The following is a 24,080-nucleotide window of genomic DNA, read 5'->3' as shown; positions in this document are numbered from 1 at the left end:
AACTAAGAACCCTTGAATCCATAGCCTTAGACCGCTCGGCAATCCTGACATGGTTTTGTGTAATTTGGACGTTTTAAAATTACATCTCTTCCAGTTATTTTCATAAAACATATCGTGTCAGAAGTGGGATTCGAACCCACGCCCTCATGCGAGGCCCAGAACACACAGATTGACATCGTGAACCAATGAAACTAAGAACCCTTGAGTCTGTCGCCTTAGACCGCTCGGTCATCCTGACGTGGTTTTGTGTAATTTGGACGTTTTAAAATTACATCTCTTCCAGTTATTTTCATAAAACATATCGTGTCAGAAGTGGGATTCGAACCCACGCCCTCATACGAGGCCCAGAATAACGTAGACTCACATCGTGAACGAAGGAAGCTAAGCCCCTTGAGCCTGGCGCCTTAGACCGCTCGGCCATCCTGACGTGATTTTGTGTAATTTGGACGTTTTAAAATTACATCTCTTCCAGTTATTTTCATAAATCATATCTCGTCAGAAGTGGGATTCGAACCCACGCCCTCATACGAGGCCCAGAACACACAGATTGACATCCTGAACCAATGAAACTAAGAACACTTGAGTCTGTCGCCTTAGACCGCTCGGTCATCCTGACGTGGTTTAGTGTAATTTGGACGTTTTAAAATTACATCTCTTCCAGTTATTTATAAAAACATATCGTGTCAGAAGTGGGATTCGAACCCACGCCCTCATACGAGGCCCAAAATAACACAGATTCACATCGTGAACGAAGGAAGCTAAGACCCTTGAGCCTGGCGCCTTAGACCGCTCGGCCATCCTGACGTGATTTTGTGTAATTTGGAGTTTTAAAATTACATCTCTTCCAGTTTTTTCATAAAACATATCGTGTCAGAAGTGGGATTCGAACCCACGCGCTCATACGAGGCCCAGAATAACACAGTTTCACATCGTGAACGAATTAAGCTAAGCCCCTTGAGTCTAGCGCCTTACACCGCTCGGCCATCCTGACGTGGTTTTAAGTCATTTAGACGTTTAAAATTACATCTCTTCCAGTTATTTTCATAAAACATATCGTTTCAGAAGTGGAATTCGAACCCACGCCCTCAAACGAGGACCGGAATACACAGATTCACATCGTGATCCAATGAAACTAAGAACCCTTGAATCTGTAGCCTTAGACAGCTCGGCAATCCTGACATGGTTTTGTGTAATTTGGACGTTTTAAAATTACATCCCTTCCAGTCATTTTCATAAAACATATCGTAACAGAAGTGGGATTCGAACCCGCGCCCTCATACGAGGACCAGAATTCACAGAATCACATCGTGAACGAAGGAAGCTAAGCCCCTTGAGTCTGGCGCCTTAGACCGCTCGGCCATCCTGACGTGGTTTTGTGTAATTTGAACGTTTTAAAATTACATCTCTTCCAGTTATTTTCATAAAACATATCGTGTCAGAAGTGGGATTCGAACCCACGCCCTCATACGAGGACCAAAATTCAGAGATTCACATCGTGAACGAAGGAAGCTAAGCCCCTTGAGTCTGGCGCCTTAGACCGCTCGGCAATCCTGACGTGACTTTGTGTAATTTGGACGTTTTAAAATTACATCTCTTCCAGTTTTTTCATAAAACATATCGTGTCAGAAGTGGGATTCGAACCCACGCGCTCATACGAGGCCCAGAATAACACAGTTTCACATCGTGAACGAATTAAGCTAAGCCCCTTGAGTCTAGCGCCTTACACCGCTCGGCCATCCTGACGTGGTTTTAAGTCATTTAGACGTTTAAAATTACATCTCTTCCAGTTATTTTCATAAAACATATCGTTTCAGAAGTGGAATTCGAACCCACGCCCTCAAACGAGGACCAGAATACACAGATTCACATCGTGATCCAATGAAACTAAGAACCCTTGAATCTGTAGCCTTAGATAGCTCGGCAATCCTGACATGGTTTTGTGTAATTTGGACGTTTTAAAATTACATCCCTTCCAGTTATTTTCATAAAACATATCGTGTCAGAAGTGGGATTCGAACCCACGCCCTCATACGAGGCCCAGAATTTACAGATTGACATCGTGAACCAATGAAACTAAGAACCCTTGAATCTTTAGCCTTAGACCGCTCGGCAATCCTGACATGGTTTTGTGTAATTTGGACGCTTTAAAATTACATCTCTTCCTGTTATTTTCATAAAACATATCGTGTCAGAAGTGGGATTCGAACCCACGCCCTCATACGAGGCCCAAAATAACACAGATTCACATCGTGAACGAACGAAGCTAAGCCCCTTGAGCCGGGCGCCTTAGACCGCTCGGCCATCCTGACGTGATTTTGTGTAATTTGGAGTTTTAAAATTACATCTCTTCCAGTTATTTTCATAAAACATATCGTGTCAGAAGTGGGATTCGAACCCACGCCCTCATACGAGGCCCAGAATAACACAGTTTCTCATCGTGAACCAATGAAACTAAGAACCCATGAATCTGTAGCCTTAGACCGCTCGGCAATCCTGACATGGTTTTGTGTAATTTGGACGTTTTAAAATTACATCTCTTCCAGTTATTTTCATAAAACATATCGTGTCAGAAGTGGGATTCGAACCCACGCCCTCATACGAGGCCCAGAATAACACAGATTCACATCGTGAACGAAGGAAGCTAAGCCCCTTGAGTCTGGCGCCTTACACCGCTCGGCCATCCTGACGTGGTTTTAAGTCATTTAGACGTTTAAAATAACATCTCTTCCAGTTATTATCATAAAAAATATCGTTTCAGAAGTGGAATTCGAACCCACGCCCTCAAACGAGGACCGGAATACACAGATTCACATCGTGATCCAATGAAACTACGAACCCTTGAATCTGTAGCCTTAGACCGCTCGGCAATCCTGACATGGTTTTGTGTAATTTGGACGTTTTAAAATTACATCTCTTCCAGTTATTTTCATAAAACATATCGTGTCAGAAGTGGGATTCGAACCCACGCCCTCAAACGAGGACCCGAATACACAGATGCACATCGTGTTCCAATGAAACTAAGAACCCTTGAATCTGTAGCCTTAGACAGCTCGGCAATCCTGACATGGTTTTGTGTAATTTGGACGTTTTAAAATTACATCTCTTCCAGTTATTTTCATAAAACATATCGTGTCAGAAGTGGGATTCGAACCCACGCCCTCATACGAGGCCCAGAATAAAACAGATTCACATCGTGAACGAAGGAAGCTAAGCCCCTTGAGCCTGGCGCCTTAGACCGCTCGGCCATCCTGACGTGATTTTGTGTAATTTGGAGTTTTAAAATTACATCTCTTCCAGTTATTTTCATAAAACATATCGTTTCAGAAGTGGAATTCGAACCCACGCCCTCAAACGAGGACCGGAATACACAGATTCACATCGTGATCCAATGAAACTAAGAACCCTTGAATCTGTAGCCTTAGACAGCTCGGCAATCCTGACATGGTTTTGTGTAATTTGGACGTTTTAAAATTACATCCCTTCCAGTTATTTTCATAAAACATATCGTTTCAGTAGTGGGATTCGAACCCACGCCTTCATACGAGGCCCAGAATATACAGATTGACATCGTGAACCAATGAAACTAAGAACCCATGAATCTGTAGCCTTAGACCGCTCGGCAATCCTGACATGGTTTTGTGTAATTTGGACGTTTTAAAATTACATCTCTTCCAGTTATTTTCATAAAACATATCGTGTCAGAAGTGGGATTCGAACCCACGCCCTCAAACGAGCAACCGAATACACAGATGCACATCGTGTTCCAATGAAACTAAGAACCCTTGAATCTGTAGCCTTAGACAGCTCGGCAATCCTGACATGCTTTTGTGTAATTTGGACGTTTTAAAATTACATCTCTTCCAGTTATTTTCATAAAACATATCGTGTCAGAAGTGGGATTCGAACCCACGCCCTCATACGAGGCCCAGAATAACACAGTTTCACATCGTGAACGAAGGAAGCTAAGTCCCTTGAGCCTGGCGCCTTAGACCGCTCGGCCATCCTGACGTGATTTTGTGTAATTTGGAGTTTTAAAATTACATCTCTTCCAGTTATTTTCATAAAACATATCGTGTCAGAAGTGAGATTCGAACCCACGCCCTCATACGAGGCCCAGAATAACACAGTTTCACATCGTGAACGAAGGAAGCTAAGCCCCATGAGTCTGGCGCCTTACACCGCTCGGCCATCCTGACAAGGTTTTAAGTCATTTAGACGTTTAAAATTACATCTCTTCCAGTTATTTTCATAAAACATATCGTTTCAGAAGTGGAATTCGAACCCACGCCCTCAAACGAGGACCGGAATACACAGATTCACATCGTGATCCAATGAAACTAAGAACCCTTGAATCTGTAGCCTTAGACAGCTCGGCAATCCTGACATGGTTTTGTGTAATTTGGACGTTTTAAAATTACATCTCTTCCAGTTATTTTCATAAAACATATCGTGTCAGAAGTGGGATTCGAACCCACGCCCTCATACGTGGCCCAGAATACACAGATTGACATCGTGAACCAATGAAACTAAGAACCCATGAATCTGTAGCCTTAGACCGCTCGGCAATCCTGACATGGTTTTGTGTAATTTGGACGTTTTAAAATTACATCTCTTCCAGTTATTTTCATAAAACATATCGTGTCAGAAGTGGGATTCGAACCCACGCCCTCATACGAGGACCAAAATTCAGAGATTCACATCGTGAACGAAGGAAGCTAAGCCCCTTGAGTCTGGCGCCTTAGACCGCTCGGCAATCCTGACGTGACTTTGTGTAATTTGGTCGTTTTAAAATTACATCTCTTCCAGTTATTTTCATAAAACATATCGTGTCAGAAGTGGGATTCGAACCCGCGCCCTCATACGAGGACCAGAATTCACAGATTCACATCGTGAACGAAGGAAGCTAAGCCCCTTGAGTCTGGCGCCGTAGACCGCTCGGCCATCCTGTCGTGATGTTGTGTAATTTGGACGTTTTAAAATTACATCTCTTCCAGTTATTTTCATAAAACATATCGTGTCAGAAGAGGGATTCGAACCCACGCCCTCATACGAGGCCCAGAATAACACAGATTCACATCGTGAACGAAGGAAGCTAAGCCCCTTGAGCCTGGCGCCTTAGACCGCTCGGCCATCCTGACGTGATTTTGTGTAATTTGGACGTTTTAAAATTACATCTCTTCCAGTTATTTTCATAAAACATATCGTGTCAGAAGTGGGATTCGAACCCACGCCCTCATACGAGGCCCAGAATACACAGATTGACATCGTGAACCAATGAAACTAAGAACCCTTGAATCTATAGCCTTAGACCGCTCGGCAATCCTGACATGGTTTTGTGTAATTTGGACGTTTTAAAATTACATCTCTTCCAGTTATTTTCATAAAACATATCGTGTCAGAAGTGGGATTCGAACCCACGCCCTCATACGAGGCCCAGAACACACAGATTGACATCGTGAACCAATGAAACTAAGAACCCTTGAGTCTGTCGCCTTAGACCGCTCGGTCATCCTGACGTGGTTTTGTGTAATTTGGACGTTTTAAAATTACATCTCTTCCAGTTATTTTCATAAAACATATCGTGTCAGAAGTGGGATTCGAACCCACGCCCTCATACGAGGCCCAGAATAACATAGATTCACATCGTGAACGAAGGAAGCTAAGCCCCTTGAGCCTGGCGCCTTAGACCGCTCGGCCATCCTGACGTGATTTTGCGTAATTTGGAGTTTTAAAATTACATCTCTTCCAGTTTTTTCATAAAACATATCGTGTCAGAAGTGGGATTCGAACCCACGCCCTCATACGAGGCCCAGAATAACATAGATTCACATCGTGAACGAAGGAAGCTAAGCCCCTTGAGCCTGGCGCCTTAGACCGCTCGGCCATCCTGACGTGATTTTGTGTAATTTGGACGTTTTAAAATTACATCTCTTCCAGTTATTTTCATAAATCATATCTCGTCAGAAGTGGGATTCGAACCCACGCCCTCATACGAGGCCCAGAACACACAGATTGACATCCTGAACCAATGAAACTAAGAACACTTGAGTCTGTCGCCTTAGACCGCTCGGTCATCCTGACGTGGTTTAGTGTAATTTGGACGTTTTAAAATTACATCTCTTCCAGTTATTTATAAAAACATATCGTGTCAGAAGTGGGATTCGAACCCACGCCCTCATACGAGGCCCAAAATAACACAGATTCACATCGTGAACGAAGGAAGCTAAGACCCTTGAGCCTGGCGCCTTAGACCGCTCGGCCATCCTGACGTGATTTTGTGTAATTTGGAGTTTTAAAATTACATCTCTTCCAGTTTTTTCATAAAACATATCGTGTCAGAAGTGGGATTCGAACCCACGCGCTCATACGAGGCCCAGAATAACACAGTTTCACATCGTGAACGAATTAAGCTAAGCCCCTTGAGTCTGGCGCCTTACACCGCTCGGCCATCCTGACGTGGTTTTAAGTCATTTAGACGTTTAAAATTACATCTCTTCCAGTTATTTTCATAAAACATATCGTTTCAGAAGTGGAATTCGAACCCACGCCCTCAAACGAGGACCGGAATACACAGATTCACATCGTGATCCAATGAAACTAAGAACCCTTGAATCTGTAGCCTTAGACAGCTCGGCAATCCTGATATGGTTTTGTGTAATTTGGACGTTTTAAAATTACATCCCTTCCAGTTATTTTCATAAAACATATCGTGTCAGAAGTGGGATTCGAACCCACGCCCTCATACGAGGCCCAGAATTTACAGATTGACATCGTGAACCAATGAAACTAAGAACCCTTGAATCTTTAGCCTTAGACCGCTCGGCAATCCTGACATGGTTTTGTGTAATTTGGACGTTTTAAAATTACATCTCTTCCAGTTATTTTCATAAAACATATCGTGTCAGAAGTGGGATTCGAACCCACGCCCTCATACGAGGCCCAGAATACACAGATTGACATCGTGAACCAATGAAACTAAGAACCCATGAATCTGTAGCCTTAGGCCGCTCGGCAATCCTGACATGGTTTTGTGTAATTTGGACGTTTTAAAATTACATCTCTTCCAGTTATTTTCATAAAACATATCGTGTCAGAAGAGGGATTCGAACCCACGCCCTCATACGAGGCCCAGAATAACACAGATTCACATCGTGAACGAAGGAAGCTAAGCCCCTTGAGCCTGGCGCCTTAGACCGCTCGGCCATCCTGACGTGATTTTGTGTAATTTGGACGTTTTAAAATTACATCTCTTCCAGTTATTTTCATAAAACATATCGTGTCAGAAGTGGGATTCGAACCCACGCCCTCATACGAGGCCCAGAATACACAGATTGACATCGTGAACCAATGAAACTAAGAACCCTTGAATCTATAGCCTTAGACCGCTCGGCAATCCTGACATGGTTTTGTGTAATTTGGACGTTTTAAAATTACATCTCTTCCAGTTATTTTCATAAAACATATCGTGTCAGAAGTGGGATTCGAACCCACGCCCTCATACGAGGCCCAGAACACACAGATTGACATCGTGAACCAATGAAACTAAGAACCCTTGAGTCTGTCGCCTTAGACCGCTCGGTCATCCTGACGTGGTTTTGTGTAATTTGGACGTTTTAAAATTACATCTCTTCCAGTTATTTTCATAAAACATATCGTGTCAGAAGTGGGATTCGAACCCACGCCCTCATACGAGGCCCAGAATAACATAGATTCACATCGTGAACGAAGGAAGCTAAGCCCCTTGAGCCTGGCGCCTTAGACCGCTCGGCCATCCTGACGTGATTTTGCGTAATTTGGAGTTTTAAAATTACATCTCTTCCAGTTTTTTCATAAAACATATCGTGTCAGAAGTGGGATTCGAACCCACGCCCTCATACGAGGCCCAGAATAACATAGATTCACATCGTGAACGAAGGAAGCTAAGCCCCTTGAGCCTGGCGCCTTAGACCGCTCGGCCATCCTGACGTGATTTTGTGTAATTTGGACGTTTTAAAATTACATCTCTTCCAGTTATTTTCATAAATCATATCTCGTCAGAAGTGGGATTCGAACCCACGCCCTCATACGAGGCCCAGAACACACAGATTGACATCCTGAACCAATGAAACTAAGAACACTTGAGTCTGTCGCCTTAGACCGCTCGGTCATCCTGACGTGGTTTAGTGTAATTTGGACGTTTTAAAATTACATCTCTTCCAGTTATTTATAAAAACATATCGTGTCAGAAGTGGGATTCGAACCCACGCCCTCATACGAGGCCCAAAATAACACAGATTCACATCGTGAACGAAGGAAGCTAAGACCCTTGAGCCTGGCGCCTTAGACCGCTCGGCCATCCTGACGTGATTTTGTGTAATTTGGAGTTTTAAAATTACATCTCTTCCAGTTTTTTCATAAAACATATCGTGTCAGAAGTGGGATTCGAACCCACGCGCTCATACGAGGCCCAGAATAACACAGTTTCACATCGTGAACGAATTAAGCTAAGCCCCTTGAGTCTGGCGCCTTACACCGCTCGGCCATCCTGACGTGGTTTTAAGTCATTTAGACGTTTAAAATTACATCTCTTCCAGTTATTTTCATAAAACATATCGTTTCAGAAGTGGAATTCGAACCCACGCCCTCAAACGAGGACCGGAATACACAGATTCACATCGTGATCCAATGAAACTAAGAACCCTTGAATCTGTAGCCTTAGACAGCTCGGCAATCCTGATATGGTTTTGTGTAATTTGGACGTTTTAAAATTACATCCCTTCCAGTTATTTTCATAAAACATATCGTGTCAGAAGTGGGATTCGAACCCACGCCCTCATACGAGGCCCAGAATACACAGATTGACATCGTGAACCAATGAAACTAAGAACCCATGAATCTGTAGCCTTAGGCCGCTCGGCAATCCTGACATGGTTTTGTGTAATTTGGACGTTTTAAAATTACATCTCTTCCAGTTATTTTCATAAAACATATCGTGTCAGAAGTGGGATTCGAACCCACGCCCTCATACGACGACCAGAATTCACAGATTCACATCGTAAACGAAGGAAGCTAAGCCCCTTGAGCTTGGAGCCTTAGACCGCTCGGCCATCCTGACGTGATTTTGTGTAATTTGGACGTTTCAAAATTACATCTCTTCCAGTTATTTTCATAAAACATATCGTGTCAGAAGTGGGATTCGAACCCACGCCCTCATACGAGGCCCAGAATACACAGATTCACATCGTGGACCAATGAAACTAAGAACCCTTGAGTCTGTCGCCTTAGACCGCTCGGTCATCCTGACGTGGTTTAGTGTAATTTGGACGTTTTAAAATTACATCTCTTCCAGTTATTTTCATAAAACATATCGTGTCAGAAGTGGGATTCGAACCCACGCCCTCATACGAGGCCCAGAATAACACAGTTTCTCATCGTGAACCAATGAAACTAAGAACCCATGAATCTGTAGCCTTAGACCGCTCGGCAATCCTGACATGGTTTTGTGTAATTTGGACGTTTTAAAATTACATCTCTTCCAGTTATTTTCATAAAACATATCGTGTCAGAAGTGGGATTCGAACCCACGCCCTCATACGAGGACCAAAATTCAGAGATTCACATCGTGAACGAAGGAAGCTAAGCCCCTTGAGTCTGGCGCCTTAGACCGCTCGGCAATCCTGACGTGACTTTGTGTAATTTGGTCGTTTTAAAATTACATCTCTTCCAGTTATTTTCATAAAACATATCGTGTCAGAAGTGGGATTCGAACCCACGCCCTCATACGAGGCCCAGAATACACAGATTGACATCGTGAACCAATGAAACTAAGAACCCTTGAATCTATAGCCTTAGACCGCTCGGCAATCCTGACATGGTTTTGTGTAATTTGGACGTTTTAAAATTACATCTCTTCCAGTTATTTTCATAAAACATATCGTGTCAGAAGTGGGATTTGAACCCACGCCCTCATACGAGGCCCAGAACACACAGATTGACATCGTGAACCAATGAAACTAAGAACCCTTGAGTCTGTCGCCTTAGACCGCTCGGTCATCCTGACGTGGTTTTGTGTAATTTGGACGTTTTAAAATTACATCTCTTCCAGTTATTTTCATAAAACATATCGTGTCAGAAGTGGGATTCGAACCCACGCCCTCATACGAGGCCCAGAATAACATAGATTCACATCGTGAACGAAGGAAGCTAAGCCCCTTGAGCCTGGCGCCTTAGACCGCTCGGCCATCCTGACGTGATTTTGTGTAATTTGGACGTTTTAAAATTACATCTCTTCCAGTTATTTTCATAAATCATATCTCGTCAGAAGTGGGATTCGAACCCACGCCCTCATACGAGGCCCAGAACACACAGATTGACATCCTGAACCAATGAAACTAAGAACACTTGAGTCTGTCGCCTTAGACCGCTCGGTCATCCTGACGTGGTTTAGTGTAATTTGGACGTTTTAAAATTACATCTCTTCCAGTTATTTATAAAAACATATCGTGTCAGAAGTGGGATTCGAACCCACGCCCTCATACGAGGCCCAAAATAACACAGATTCACATCGTGAACGAAGGAAGCTAAGCCCCTTGAGTCTGGCGCCTTACACCGCTCGGCCATCCTGACGTGGTTTTAAGTCATTTAGACGTTTAAAATAACATCTCTTCCAGTTATTATCATAAAAAATATCGTTTCAGAAGTGGAATTCGAACCCACGCCCTCAAACGAGGACCGGAATACACAGATTCACATCGTGATCCAATGAAACTACGAACCCTTGAATCTGTAGCCTTAGACCGCTCGGCAATCCTGACATGGTTTTGTGTAATTTGGACGTTTTAAAATTACATCTCTTCCAGTTATTTTCATAAAACATATCGTGTCAGAAGTGGGATTCAAACCCACGCCCTCATACGAGGCCCAAAATAACACAGGTTCGCATCGTGAACGAAGGAAGCTAAGCCCCTTGAGCTTGGAGCCTTAGACCGCTCGGCCATCCTGACGTGATTTTGTGTAATTTGGACGTTTCAAAATTACATCTCTTCCAGTTATTTTCATAAAACATATCGTGTCAGAAGTGGGATTCGAACCCACGCCCTCATACGAGGCCCAGAATACACAGATTCACATCGTGGACCAATGAAACTAAGAACCCTTGAGTCTGTCGCCTTAGACCGCTCGGTCATCCTGACGTGGTTTAGTGTAATTTGGACGTTTTAAAATTACATCTCTTCCAGTTATTTTCATAAAACATATCGTGTCAGAAGTGGGATTCGAACCCACGCCCTCATACGAGGACCAGAACACACAGATTGACATCGTGAACCAATGAAACTAAGAACCCTTGAGTCTGTCGCCTTAGACCGCTCGATCATCCTGACGTGATTTTGTGTAATTTGGAGTTTTAAAATTACATCTCTTCCAGTTATTTTCATAAAACATATCGTGTCAGAAGTGGGATTCGAACCCACGCCCTCATACGAGGCCCAGAATAACACAGTTTCTCATCGTGAACCAATGAAACTAAGAACCCATGAATCTGTAGCCTTAGACCGCTCGGCAATCCTGACATGGTTTTGTGTAATTTGGACGTTTTAAAATTACATCTCTTCCAGTTATTTTCATAAAACATATCGTGTCAGAAGTGGGATTCGAACCCACGCCCTCATACGAGGCCCAGAATAACACAGATTCACATCGTGAACGAAGGAAGCTAAGCCCCTTGAGTCTGGCGCCTTACACCGCTCGGCCATCCTGACGTGGTTTTAAGTCATTTAGACGTTTAAAATAACATCTCTTCCAGTTATTATCATAAAAAATATCGTTTCAGAAGTGGAATTCGAACCCACGCCCTCAAACGAGGACCGGAATACACAGATTCACATCGTGATCCAATGAAACTACGAACCCTTGAATCTGTAGCCTTAGACCGCTCGGCAATCCTGACATGGTTTTGTGTAATTTGGACGTTTTAAAATTACATCTCTTCCAGTTATTTTCATAAAACATATCGTGTCAGAAGTGGGATTCAAACCCACGCCCTCATACGAGGCCCAAAATAACACAGGTTCGCATCGTGAACGAAGGAAGCTAAGCCCCTTGAGCTTGGAGCCTTAGACCGCTCGGCCATCCTGACGTGATTTTGTGTAATTTGGACGTTTCAAAATTACATCTCTTCCAGTTATTTTCATAAAACATATCGTGTCAGAAGTGGGATTCGAACCCACGCCCTCATACGAGGCCCAGAATACACAGATTCACATCGTGGACCAATGAAACTAAGAACCCTTGAGTCTGTCGCCTTAGACCGCTCGGTCATCCTGACGTGGTTTAGTGTAATTTGGACGTTTTAAAATTACATCTCTTCCAGTTATTTTCATAAAACATATCGTGTCAGAAGTGGGATTCGAACCCACGCCCTCATACGAGGACCAGAACACACAGATTGACATCGTGAACCAATGAAACTAAGAACCCTTGAGTCTGTCGCCTTAGACCGCTCGATCATCCTGACGTGATTTTGTGTAATTTGGACTTTTAAAATTACATCTCTTCCAGTTATTTTCATAAAACATATCGTGTCAGAAGTGGGATTCGAACCCACGCCCTCATACGAGGCCCAGAATAACACAGTTTCTCATCGTGAACCAATGAAACTAAGAACCCATGAATCTGTAGCCTTAGACCGCTCGGCAATCCTGACATGGTTTTGTGTAATTTGGACGTTTTAAAATTACATCTCTTCCAGTTATTTTCATAAAACATATCGTGTCAGAAGTGGGATTCGAACCCACGCCCTCATACGAGGCCCAGAATAACACAGATTCACATCGTGAACGAAGGAAGCTAAGCCCCTTGAGTCTGGCGCCTTACACCGCTCGGCCATCCTGACGTGGTTTTAAGTCATTTAGACGTTTAAAATAACATCTCTTCCAGTTATTATCATAAAAAATATCGTTTCAGAAGTGGAATTCGAACCCACGCCCTCAAACGAGGACCGGAATACACAGATTCACATCGTGATCCAATGAAACTACGAACCCTTGAATCTGTAGCCTTAGACCGCTCGGCAATCCTGACATGGTTTTGTGTAATTTGGACGTTTTAAAATTACATCTCTTCCAGTTATTTTCATAAAACATATCGTGTCAGAAGTGGGATTCAAACCCACGCCCTCATACGAGGCCCAAAATAACACAGGTTCGCATCGTGAACGAAGGAAGCTAAGCCCCTTGAGCTTGGAGCCTTAGACCGCTCGGCCATCCTGACGTGATTTTGTGTAATTTGGACGTTTCAAAATTACATCTCTTCCAGTTATTTTCATAAAACATATCGTGTCAGAAGTGGGATTCGAACCCACGCCCTCATACGAGGCCCAGAATACACAGATTCACATCGTGGACCAATGAAACTAAGAACCCTTGAGTCTGTCGCCTTAGACCGCTCGGTCATCCTGACGTGGTTTAGTGTAATTTGGACGTTTTAAAATTACATCTCTTCCAGTTATTTTCATAAAACATATCGTGTCAGAAGTGGGATTCGAACCCGCGCCCTCATACGAGGACCAGAATTCACAGATTCACATCGTGAACGAAGGAAGCTAAGCCCCTTGAGTCTGGCGCCGTAGACCGCTCGGCCATCCTGTCGTGATGTTGTGTAATTTGGACGTTTTAAAATTACATCTCTTCCAGTTATTTTCATAAAACATATCGTGTCAGAAGTGGGATTCGAACCCACGCCCTCATACGAGGCCCAGAATACACAGATTGACATCGTGAACCAATGAAACTAAGAACCCTTGAATCTATAGCCTTAGACCGCTCGGCAATCCTGACATGGTTTTGTGTAATTTGGACGTTTTAAAATTACATCTCTTCCAGTTATTTTCATAAAACATATCGTGTCAGAAGTGGGATTCGAACCCACGCCCTCATACGAGGCCCAGAACACACAGATTGACATCGTGAACCAATGAAACTAAGAACCCTTGAGTCTGTCGCCTTAGACCGCTCGGTCATCCTGACGTGGTTTTGTGTAATTTGGACGTTTTAAAATTACATCTCTTCCAGTTATTTTCATAAAACATATCGTGTCAGAAGTGGGATTCGAACCCACGCCCTCATACGAGGCCCAGAATAACATAGATTCACATCGTGAACGAAGGAAGCTAAGCCCCTTGAGCCTGGCGCCTTAGACCGCTCGGCCATCCTGACGTGATTTTGTGTAATTTGGACGTTTTAAAATTACATCTCTTCCAGTTATTTTCATAAATCATATCTCGTCAGAAGTGGGATTCGAACCCACGCCCTCATACGAGGCCCAGAACACACAGATTGACATCCTGAACCAATGAAATTAAGAACACTTGAGTCTGTCGCCTTAGACCGCTCGGTCATCCTGACGTGGTTTAGTGTAATTTGGACGTTTTAAAATTACATCTCTTCCAGTTATTTATAAAAACATATCGTGTCAGAAGTGGGATTCGAACCCACGCCCTCATACGAGGCCCAAAATAACACAGATTCACATCGTGAACGAAGGAAGCTAAGACCCTTGAGCCTGGCGCCTTAGACCGCTCGGCCATCCTGACGTGATTTTGTGTAATTTGGAGTTTTAAAATTACATCTCTTCCAGTTATTTTCATAAAACATATCGTGTCAGAAGTGGGATTCGAACCCACGCCCTCATACGAGGCCCAGAATAACACAGTTTCTCATCGTGAACCAATGAAACTAAGAACCCATGAATCTGTAGCCTTAGACCGCTCGGCAATCCTGACATGGTTTTGTGTAATTTGGACGTTTTAAAATTACATCTCTTCCAGTTATTTTCATAAAACATATCGTGTCAGAAGTGGGATTCGAACCCACGCCCTCATACGAGGCCCAGAATAACACAGATTCACATCGTGAACGAAGGAAGCTAAGCCCCTTGAGTCTGGCGCCTTACACCGCTCGGCCATCCTGACGTGGTTTTAAGTCATTTAGACGTTTAAAATAACATCTCTTCCAGTTATTATCATAAAAAATATCGTTTCAGAAGTGGAATTCGAACCCACGCCCTCAAACGAGGACCGGAATACACAGATTCACATCGTGATCCAATGAAACTACGAACCCTTGAATCTGTAGCCTTAGACCGCTCGGCAATCCTGACATGGTTTTGTGTAATTTGGACGTTTTAAAATTACATCTCTTCCAGTTATTTTCATAAAACATATCATGTCAGAAGTGGGATTCAAACCCACGCCCTCATACGAGGCCCAAAATAACACAGGTTCGCATCGTGAACGAAGGAAGCTAAGCCCCTTGAGCTTGGAGCCTTAGACCGCTCGGCCATCCTGACGTGATTTTGTGTAATTTGGACGTTTCAAAATTACATCTCTTCCAGTTATTTTCATAAAACATATCGTGTCAGAAGTGGGATTCGAACCCACGCCCTCATACGAGGCCCAGAATACACAGATTCACATCGTAGACCAATGAAACTAAGAACCCTTGAGTCTGTCGCCTTAGACCGCTCGGTCATCCTGACGTGGTTTAGTGTAATTTGGACGTTTTAAAATTACATCTCTTCCAGTTATTTTCATAAAACATATCGTGTCAGAAGTGGGATTCGAACCCACGCCCTCATACGAGGCCCAGAATAACACAGTTTCTCATCGTGAACCAATGAAACTAAGAACCCATGAATCTGTAGCCTTAGACCGCTCGGCAATCCTGACATGGTTTTGTGTAATTTGGACGTTTTAAAATTACATCTCTTCCAGTTATTTTCATAAAACATATCGTGTCAGAAGTGGGATTCGAACCCACGCCCTCATACGAGGCCCAGAATAACACAGATTCACATCGTGAACGAAGGAAGCTAAGCCCCTTGAGTCTGGCGCCTTACACCGCTCGGCCATCCTGACGTGGTTTTAAGTCATTTAGACGTTTAAAATAACATCTCTTCCAGTTATTATCATAAAAAATATCGTTTCAGAAGTAGAATTCGAACCCACGCCCTCAAACGAGGACCGGAATACACAGATTCACATCGTGATCCAATGAAACTACGAACCCTTGAATCTGTAGCCTTAGACCGCTCGGCAATCCGGACATGGTTTTGTGTAATTTGGACGTTTTAAAATTACATCTCTTCCAGTTATTTTCATAAAACATATCGTGTCAGAAGTGGGATTCAAACCCACGCCCTCATACGAGGCCCAAAATAACACAGGTTCGCATCGTGAACGAAGGAAGCTAAGCCCCTTGAGCTTGGAGCCTTAGACCGCTCGGCCATCCTGACGTGATTTTGTGTAATTTGGACGTTTCAAAATTACATCTCTTCCAGTTATTTTCATAAAACATATCGTGTCAGAAGTGGGATTCGAACCCACGCCCTCATACGAGGCCCAGAATACACAGATTCACATCGTGGACCAATGAAACTAAGAACCCTTGAGTCTGTCGCCTTAGACCGCTCGGTCATCCTGACGTGGTTTAGTGTAATTTGGACGTTTTAAAATTACATCTCTTCCAGTTATTTTCATAAAACATATCGTGTCAGAAGTGGGATTCGAACCCACGCCCTCATACGAGGACCAGAACACACAGATTGACATCGTGAACCAATGAAACTAAGAACCCTTGAGTCTGTCGCCTTAGACCGCTCGATCATCCTGACGTGATTTTGTGTAATTTGGAGTTTTAAAATTACATCTCTTCCAGTTATTTTCATAAAACATATCGTGTCAGAAGTGGGATTCGAACCCACGCCCTCATACGAGGCCCAGAATAACACAGTTTCTCATCGTGAACCAATGAAACTAAGAACCCATGAATCTGTAGCCTTAGACCGCTCGGCAATCCTGACATGGTTTTGTGTAATTTGGACGTTTTAAAATTACATCTCTTCCAGTTATTTTCATAAAACATATCGTGTCAGAAGTGGGATTCGACCCCACGCCCTCATACGAGGCCCAGAATAACACAGATTCACATCGTGAACGAAGGAAGCTAAGCCCCTTGAGTCTGGCGCCTTACACCGCTCGGCCATCCTGACGTGGTTTTAAGTCATTTAGACGTTTAAAATAACATCTCTTCCAGTTATTATCATAAAAAATATCGTTTCAGAAGTGGAATTCGAACCCACGCCCTCAAACGAGGACCGGAATACACAGATTCACATCGTGATCCAATGAAACTACGAACCCTTGAATCTGTAGCCTTAGACCGCTCGGCAATCCTGACATGGTTTTGTGTAATTTGGACGTTTTAAAATTACATCTCTTCCAGTTATTTTCATAAAACATATCGTGTCAGAAGTGGGATTCAAACCCACGCCCTCATACGAGGCCCAAAATAACACAGGTTCGCATCGTGAACGAAGGAAGCTAAGCCCCTTGAGCTTGGAGCCTTAGACCGCTCGGCCATCCTGACGTGATTTTGTGTAATTTGGACGTTTCAAAATTACATCTCTTCCAGTTATTTTCATAAAACATATCGTGTCAGAAGTGGGATTCGAACCCACGCCCTCATACGAGGCCCAGAATAACACAGATTCACATCGTGAACGAAGGAAGCTAAGCCCCTTGAGTCTGGCGCCTTACACCGCTCGGCCATCCTGACGTGGTTTTAAGTCATTTAGACGTTTAAAATAACATCTCTTCCAGTTATTATCATAAAAAATATCGTTTCAGAAGTAGAATTCGAACCCACGCCCTCAAACGAGGACCGGAATACACAGATTCACATCGTGATCCAATGAAACTACGAACCCTTGAATCTGTAGCCTTAGACCGCTCGGCAATCCTGACATGGTTTTGTGTAATTTGGACGTTTTAAAATTACATCTCTTCCAGTTATTTTCATAAAACATATCGTGTCAGAAGTGGGATTCAAACCCACGCCCTCATACGAGGCCCAAAATAACACAGGTTCGCATCGTGAACGAAGGAAGCTAAGCCCCTTGAGCTTGGAGCCTTAGACCGCTCGGCCATCCTGACGTGATTTTGTGTAATTTGGACGTTTCAAAATTACATCTCTTCCAGTTATTTTCATAAAACATATCGTGTCAGAAGTGGGATTCGAACCCACGCCCTCATACGAGGCCCAGAATACACAGATTCACATCGTGGACCAATGAAACTAAGAACCCTTGAGTCTGTCGCCTTAGACCGCTCGGTCATCCTGACGTGGTTTAGTGTAATTTGGACGTTTTAAAATTACATCTCTTCCAGTTATTTTCATAAAACATATCGTGTCAGAAGTGGGATTCGAACCCACGCCCTCATACGAGGACCAGAACACACAGATTGACATCGTGAACCAATGAAACTAAGAACCCTTGAGTCTGTCGCCTTAGACCGCTCGATCATCCTGACGTGATTTTGTGTAATTTGGAGTTTTAAAATTACATCTCTTCCAGTTATTTTCATAAAACATATCGTGTCAGAAGTGGGATTCGAACCCACGCCCTCATACGAGGCCCAGAATAACACAGTTTCTCATCGTGAACCAATGAAACTAAGAACCCATGAATCTGTAGCCTTAGACCGCTCGGCAATCCTGACATGGTTTTGTGTAATTTGGACGTTTTAAAATTACATCTCTTCCAGTTATTTTCATAAAACATATCGTGTCAGAAGTGGGATTCGACCCCACGCCCTCATACGAGGCCCAGAATAACACAGATTCACATCGTGAACGAAGGAAGCTAAGCCCCTTGAGTCTGGCGCCTTACACCGCTCGGCCATCCTGACGTGGTTTTAAGTCATTTAGACGTTTAAAATAACATCTCTTCCAGTTATTATCATAAAAAATATCGTTTCAGAAGTGGAATTCGAACCCACGCCCTCAAACGAGGACCGGAATACACAGATTCACATCGTGATCCAATGAAACTACGAACCCTTGAATCTGTAGCCTTAGACCGCTCGGCAATCCTGACATGGTTTTGTGTAATTTGGACGTTTTAAAATTACATCTCTTCCAGTTATTTTCATAAAACATATCGTGTCAGAAGTGGGATTCAAACCCACGCCCTCATACGAGGCCCAAAATAACACAGGTTCGCATCGTGAACGAAGGAAGCTAAGCCCCTTGAGCTTGGAGCCTTAGACCGCTCGGCCATCCTGACGTGATTTTGTGTAATTTGGACGTTTCAAAATTACATCTCTTCCAGTTATTTTCATAAAACATATCGTGTCAGAAGTGGGATTCGAACCCACGCCCTCATACGAGGCCCAGAATTCACAGATTCACATCGTGGACCAATGAAACTAAGAACCCTTGAGTCTGTCGCCTTAGACCGCTCGGTCATCCTGACGTGGTTTAGTGTAATTTGGACGTTTTAAAATTACATCTCTTCCAGTTATTTTCATAAAACATATCGTGTCAGAAGTGGGATTCGAACCCACGCCCTCATACGAGGACCAGAACACACAGATTGACATCGTGAACCAATGAAACTAAGAACCCTTGAGTCTGTCGCCTTAGACCGCTCGATCATCCTGACGTGGTTTAGTGTAATTTGGACGTTTTAAAATTACATCTCTTCCAGTTTTTTCATAAAACATATCGTGTCAGAAGTGGGATTCGAACCCACGCCCTCATACGAGGCCCAGAATAACACAGTTTCACATCGTGGACCAATGAAACTAAGAACCCTTGAGTCTGTCGCCTTAGACCGCTCGGTCATCCTGACGTGGTTTAGTGTAATTTGGACGTTTTAAAATTACATCTCTTCCAGTTATTTTCATAAAACATATCGTGTCAGAAGTGGGATTCGAACCCACGCCTTCATACGAGGACCAGAATTCACAGATTCACATCGTGAACGAAGGAAGCTAAGCCCCTTGAGTCTGGCGCCTTAGACCGCTCGGCCATCCTGACGTGATTTTGAGTAATTTGGACGTTTTAAAATTACATCTCTTCCAGTTATTTTCATAAAACATATCGTGTCAGAAGTGGGATTCGAACCCACGCCCTCATACGAGGACCAGAACACACAGATTGACATCGTGAACCAATGAAACTAAGAACCCTTGAGTCTGTCGCCTTAGACCGCTCGATCATCCTGACGTGGTTTAGTGTAATTTGGACGTTTTAAAATTACATCTCTTCCAGTTATTTTCATAAAACATATCGTGTCAGAAGTGGGATTCGAACCCACGCCCTCATACGAGGCCCAGAATAACACAGTTTCTCATCGTGAACCAATGAAACTAAGAACCCATGAATCTGTAGCCTTAGACCGCTCGGCAATCCTGACATGGTTTTGTGTAATTTGGACGTTTTAAAATTACATCTCTTCCAGTTATTTTCATAAAACATATCGTGTCAGAAGTGGGATTCGACCCCACGCCCTCATACGAGGCCCAGAATAACACAGATTCACATCGTGAACGAAGGAAGCTAAGCCCCTTGAGTCTGGCGCCTTACACCGCTCGGCCATCCTGACGTGGTTTTAAGTCATTTAGACGTTTAAAATAACATCTCTTCCAGTTATTATCATAAAAAATATCGTTTCAGAAGTGGAATTCGAACCCACGCCCTCAAACGAGGACCGGAATACACAGATTCACATCGTGATCCAATGAAACTACGAACCCTTGAATCTGTAGCCTTAGACCGCTCGGCAATCCTGACATGGTTTTGTGTAATTTGGACGTTTTAAAATTACATCTCTTCCAGTTATTTTCATAAAACATATCGTGTCAGAAGTGGGATTCAAACCCACGCCCTCATACGAGGCCCAAAATAACACAGGTTCGCATCGTGAACGAAGGAAGCTAAGCCCCTTGAGCTTGGAGCCTTAGACCGCTCGGCCATCCTGACGTGATTTTGTGTAATTTGGACGTTTCAAAATTACATCTCTTCCAGTTATTTTCATAAAACATATCGTGTCAGAAGTGGGATTCGAACCCACGCCCTCATACGAGGCCCAGAATTCACAGATTCACATCGTGGACCAATGAAACTAAGAACCCTTGAGTCTGTCGCCTTAGACCGCTCGGTCATCCTGACGTGGTTTAGTGTAATTTGGACGTTTTAAAATTACATCTCTTCCAGTTATTTTCATAAAACATATCGTGTCAGAAGTGGGATTCGAACCCACGCCCTCATACGAGGACCAGAACACACAGATTGACATCGTGAACCAATGAAACTAAGAACCCTTGAGTCTGTCGCCTTAGACCGCTCGATCATCCTGACGTGGTTTAGTGTAATTTGGACGTTTTAAAATTACATCTCTTCCAGTTTTTTCATAAAACATATCGTGTCAGAAGTGGGATTCGAACCCACGCCCTCATACGAGGCCCAGAATAACACAGTTTCTCATCGTGAACCAATGAAACTAAGAACCCATGAATCTGTAGCCTTAGACCGCTCGGCAATCCTGACATGGTTTTGTGTAATTTGGACGTTTTAAAATTACATCTCTTCCAGTTATTTTCATAAAACATATCGTGTCAGAAGTGGGATTCGAACCCACGCCCTCATACGAGGCCCAGAATAACACAGATTCACATCGTGAACGAAGGAAGCTAAGCCCCTTGAGTCTGGCGCCTTACACCGCTCGGCCATCCTGACGTGGTTCTAAGTCATTTAGACGTTTAAAATAACATCTCTTCCAGTTATTATCATAAAAAATATCGTTTCAGAAGTGGAATTCGAACCCACGCCCTCAAACGAGGACCGGAATACACAGATTCACATCGTGATCCAATGAAACTACGAACCCTTGAATCTGTAGCCTTAGACCGCTCGGCAATCCTGACATGGTTTTGTGTAATTTGGACGTTTTAAAATTACATCTTTTCCAGTTATTTTCATAAAACATATCGTGTCAGAAGTGGGATTCAAACCCACGCCCTCATACGAGGCCCAAAATAACACAGGTTCGCATCGTGAACGAAGGAAGCTAAGCCCCTTGAGCTTGGCGCCTTAGACCGCTCGGCATTCCTGACGTGATTTTGTGTAATATGGACGTTTCAAAATTACATCTCTTCCAGTTATTTTCATAAAACATATCGTGTCAGAAGTGGGATTCGAACCCACGCCCTCATACGAGGCCCAGAATACACAGATTCACATCGTGGACCAATGAAACTAAGAACCCTTGAGTCTGTCGCCTTATACCGCTCGGTCATCCTGACGTGGTTTAGTGTAATTTGGACGTTTTAAAATTACATCTCTTCCAGTTATTTTCATAAAACATATCGTGTCAGAAGTGGGATTCGAACCCACGCCTTCATACGAGGACCAGAATTCACAGATTCACATCGTGAACGAAGGAAGCTAAGCCCCTTGAGTCTGGCGCCTTAGACCGCTCGGCCATCCTGACGTGATTTTGAGTAATTTGGACGTTTTAAAATTACATCTCTTCCAGTTATTTTCATAAAACATATCGTGTCAGAAGTGGGATTCGAACCCACGCCCTCATACGAGGACCAGAACACACAGATTGACATCGTGAACCAATGAAACTAAGAACCCTTGAGTCTGTCGCCTTAGACCGCTCGATCATCCTGACGTGGTTTAGTGTAATTTGGACGTTTTAAAATTACATCTCTTCCAGTTATTTTCATAAAACAAATCGTGTCAGAAGTGGGATTCGAACCCACGCCCTCATACGAGGCCCAGAATAACACAGTTTCTCATCGTGAACCAATGAAACTAAGAACCCATGAATCTGTAGCCTTAGACCGCTCGGCAATCCTGACATGGTTTTGTGTAATTTGGACGTTTTAAAATTACATCTCTTCCAGTTATTTTCATAAAACATATCGTGTCAGAAGTGGGATTCGAACCCACGCCCTCAAACGAGGCCCAGAATAAACAGATTGACATCGTGAACCAATGAAACTAAGAACCCTTGAGTCTGTCGCCTTAGACCGCTCGGTCATCCTGACGTGGTTTAGTGTAATTTGGACGTTTTAAAATTACATCTCTTCCAGTTATATTCATAAAACATATCGTGTCAGAAGTGGGATTCGAACCCACGCCCTCATACGAGGCCCAAAATAACACAGAATCACATCGTGAACGAAGGAAGCTAAGACCCTTGAGCCTGGCGCCTTAGACCGCTCGGCCATCCTGACGTGATTTTGTGTAATTTGGAGTTTTAAAATTACATCTCTTCCAGTTATTTTCATAAAACATATCGTGTCACAAGTGTAATTCGAACCCACGCCCTCAAACGAGGACCGGAATACACAGATTCACATCGTGATCCAATGAAACTAAGAACCCTTGAATCTGTAGCCTTAGACCGCTCGGCAATCCTGACATGGTTTTGTGTAATTTGGACGTTTTAAAATTACATCTCTTCCAGTTATTTTCATAAAACATATCGTGTCAGAAGTGGGATTCGAACCCACGCCCTCATACGAGGCCCAGAATACACAGATTCACATCGTGGACCAATGAAACTAAGAACCCTTGAGTCTGTCGCCTTAGACCGCTCGGTCATCCTGACGTGGTTTAGTGTAATTTGGACGTTTTAATATTACATCTCTTCCAGTTATTTTCATAAAACATATCGTGTCAGAAGTGGGATTCGAACCCACGCCTTCATACGAGGACCAGAATTCACAGATTCACATCGTGAACGAAGGAAGCTAAGCCCCTTGAGTCTGGCGCCTTAGACCGCTCGGCCATCCTGACGTGATTTTGAGTAATTTGGACGTTTTAAAATTACATCTCTTCCAGTTATTTTCATAAAACATATCGTGTCAGAAGTGGGATTCGAACCCACGCCCTCATACGAGGACCAGAACACACAGATTGACATCGTGAACCAATGAAACTAAGAACCCTTGAGTCTGTCGCCTTAGACCGCTCGATCATCCTGACGTGGTTTAGTGTAATTTGGACGTTTTAAAATTACATCTCTTCCAGTTATTTTCATAAAACATATCGTGTCAGAAGTGGGATTCGAACCCACGCCCTCATACGAGGCCCAGAATAACACAGTTTCTCATCGTGAACCAATGAAACTAAGAACCCATGAATCTGTAGCCTTAGACCGCTCGGCAATCCTGACATGGTTTTGTGTAATTTGGACGTTTTAAAATTACATCTCTTCCAGTTATTTTCATAAAACATATCGTG

General features: G+C 43.4%; 12 non-coding genes across 12 annotated transcripts; all 12 read right to left on the bottom strand.

Annotated features, from left to right (window-relative positions):
- Positions 1–2,564: 2,564 nt before the first annotated feature.
- Positions 2,565–2,687, bottom strand: TRNAL-CAA (transfer RNA leucine (anticodon CAA)). The gene is made up of 2 exons: positions 2,650–2,687; positions 2,565–2,610 (listed from the first exon to the last, which is right to left on the bottom strand). It is a non-coding gene; the product is annotated as a tRNA-Leu (tRNA).
- Positions 2,688–4,073: 1,386 nt separating this feature from the next.
- On the bottom strand, positions 4,074–4,196 carry TRNAM-CAU (transfer RNA methionine (anticodon CAU)). Its single transcript has 2 exons — positions 4,159–4,196; positions 4,074–4,119 (listed from the first exon to the last, which is right to left on the bottom strand). It is a non-coding gene; the product is annotated as a tRNA-Met (tRNA).
- A 6,286-nt stretch (positions 4,197–10,482) lies between these two features.
- TRNAL-CAA (transfer RNA leucine (anticodon CAA)) lies at positions 10,483–10,605 on the bottom strand. Its single transcript has 2 exons — positions 10,568–10,605; positions 10,483–10,529 (listed from the first exon to the last, which is right to left on the bottom strand). It is a non-coding gene; the product is annotated as a tRNA-Leu (tRNA).
- A 1,010-nt stretch (positions 10,606–11,615) lies between these two features.
- TRNAL-CAA (transfer RNA leucine (anticodon CAA)) lies at positions 11,616–11,738 on the bottom strand. Its single transcript has 2 exons — positions 11,701–11,738; positions 11,616–11,661 (listed from the first exon to the last, which is right to left on the bottom strand). It is a non-coding gene; the product is annotated as a tRNA-Leu (tRNA).
- A 1,010-nt stretch (positions 11,739–12,748) lies between these two features.
- Positions 12,749–12,871, bottom strand: TRNAL-CAA (transfer RNA leucine (anticodon CAA)). The gene is made up of 2 exons: positions 12,834–12,871; positions 12,749–12,794 (listed from the first exon to the last, which is right to left on the bottom strand). It is a non-coding gene; the product is annotated as a tRNA-Leu (tRNA).
- A 1,953-nt stretch (positions 12,872–14,824) lies between these two features.
- On the bottom strand, positions 14,825–14,947 carry TRNAL-CAA (transfer RNA leucine (anticodon CAA)). Its single transcript has 2 exons — positions 14,910–14,947; positions 14,825–14,870 (listed from the first exon to the last, which is right to left on the bottom strand). It is a non-coding gene; the product is annotated as a tRNA-Leu (tRNA).
- Positions 14,948–15,769: 822 nt separating this feature from the next.
- TRNAL-CAA (transfer RNA leucine (anticodon CAA)) lies at positions 15,770–15,892 on the bottom strand. The gene is made up of 2 exons: positions 15,855–15,892; positions 15,770–15,815 (listed from the first exon to the last, which is right to left on the bottom strand). It is a non-coding gene; the product is annotated as a tRNA-Leu (tRNA).
- A 1,576-nt stretch (positions 15,893–17,468) lies between these two features.
- TRNAL-CAA (transfer RNA leucine (anticodon CAA)) lies at positions 17,469–17,591 on the bottom strand. The gene is made up of 2 exons: positions 17,554–17,591; positions 17,469–17,514 (listed from the first exon to the last, which is right to left on the bottom strand). It is a non-coding gene; the product is annotated as a tRNA-Leu (tRNA).
- Positions 17,592–19,734: 2,143 nt separating this feature from the next.
- Positions 19,735–19,856, bottom strand: TRNAL-CAA (transfer RNA leucine (anticodon CAA)). Its single transcript has 2 exons — positions 19,819–19,856; positions 19,735–19,780 (listed from the first exon to the last, which is right to left on the bottom strand). It is a non-coding gene; the product is annotated as a tRNA-Leu (tRNA).
- Positions 19,857–21,434: 1,578 nt separating this feature from the next.
- On the bottom strand, positions 21,435–21,557 carry TRNAL-CAA (transfer RNA leucine (anticodon CAA)). Its single transcript has 2 exons — positions 21,520–21,557; positions 21,435–21,480 (listed from the first exon to the last, which is right to left on the bottom strand). It is a non-coding gene; the product is annotated as a tRNA-Leu (tRNA).
- Positions 21,558–22,189: 632 nt separating this feature from the next.
- Positions 22,190–22,311, bottom strand: TRNAL-CAA (transfer RNA leucine (anticodon CAA)). Its single transcript has 2 exons — positions 22,274–22,311; positions 22,190–22,235 (listed from the first exon to the last, which is right to left on the bottom strand). It is a non-coding gene; the product is annotated as a tRNA-Leu (tRNA).
- A 1,200-nt stretch (positions 22,312–23,511) lies between these two features.
- On the bottom strand, positions 23,512–23,633 carry TRNAL-CAA (transfer RNA leucine (anticodon CAA)). Its single transcript has 2 exons — positions 23,596–23,633; positions 23,512–23,557 (listed from the first exon to the last, which is right to left on the bottom strand). It is a non-coding gene; the product is annotated as a tRNA-Leu (tRNA).
- Between the last annotated feature and the right edge of the window lie 447 nt (positions 23,634–24,080).

This window comes from Phalangium opilio, unplaced genomic scaffold, assembly GCF_054372755.1.
Source record: "Phalangium opilio isolate 3A_F unplaced genomic scaffold, DU_Popi_V2 ptg000046l_1, whole genome shotgun sequence".
Taxonomy (NCBI): Eukaryota; Metazoa; Arthropoda; class Arachnida; order Opiliones; family Phalangiidae; genus Phalangium; species Phalangium opilio.
The sequence above is the reverse complement of the archived record's forward strand: the minus strand, read 5'-3'. Positions and strand labels throughout refer to the sequence as shown.